A 1,219-nucleotide genomic window follows, 5' to 3' on the forward strand; every position below is an offset into this window, starting at 1 on the left:
ATGTCAAAGATAAAATTGAACCGTTAGATCACTAACTTCAAAGATAAATATCTGAATCCAATCACAATCACACTTGCACCTCTTCAGGTAATCCCTTCTCATTTCTTTCAAAATCAAAGTCAAAATTCTACTGTTTCGAGTACAAAATCGAACCTTGCTTTTATATCCGGTGAAAGGATAGATTTTTAAAGGAAATAGGATAAAGACCTTACAACTCAGGGTAGACCTCCTAGTTTGCTTGCTCAAATCAAAACAAACAAAATTCTCATACACTGTTGATTTTTCAAAACTTTCAAAAAAGACAATACTTTGTATACATCCAAACACGGGTTATTACAAAGTTAACGTTCTTTTCAAAACATCTTTCGAAAGATAAACAAGCATTTTGTATACATCCACACACGGATCATTACAAAATTCAAATTACGAAGGTATTTAAAACCACATATGAGCAATTTCAGAGCAATTGAAAAGTGATCGAAAAACAAGTGAGCTAAGCAAACTTAAGAGCCCATGGATAACCATGGATACAAAGGGTGCTAACACCTTCCCTTTGTATAACCTACCCCCTTACCCAGAATTTCTTAAAGGTCTTTTTTCTGTTTCTTTTATAAACCTTTCCTTAATTGGATAAAATAAAAGGTCGGTGGCGACTCTGTGATATTTTCAAAAAAATGCGAAAGCATTAAGCGACAAAAAAGAGTCAGTTCACGTATCTCTACAGAACAGAGGTATGGCCCGGTATTAAAAAAATCGGAGGTCCACAGAACTGGCGACTCTGCTGGGGAGATACTTTCAAAAAACAAAATGTTTTCAAAAGGGGTTACCTTAAGAGAATAGATCACTTCGATGTTTTCAATTGATTGACTTGATTGCTCTATTTTTCAAAGGCTTGCTTGGGTATTTTGCTTGTGTGAAAGATTCTAACCCGAATCTCGAGATACCTTAAGTATATGACATTAGACCAAGGAAACTGTACGGCATGTACCGATACGGTTGATCTGGTAGTCATCGTTAGTGCGATACTTTGGTTTATACTGATGTCCCTTGAAAACGATCAAGGAGTATATTAGGCTTCCGAAATGTCATTAAACACTAATTTGTCTTAGAACCTTTTTAGTTGAACTTGACTTGTGGCCTATTAAGTGGCTAGCTTTGAAATTGATCGAAGTTAGTTATCCTCGAGGAATATTTTGATCGGCCGCTCGAGCGCCGTATT

Source organism: Vicia villosa, linkage group LG3, assembly GCF_029867415.1.
Source record: "Vicia villosa cultivar HV-30 ecotype Madison, WI linkage group LG3, Vvil1.0, whole genome shotgun sequence".
Lineage (NCBI taxonomy): Eukaryota > Viridiplantae > Streptophyta > Magnoliopsida > Fabales > Fabaceae > Vicia > Vicia villosa.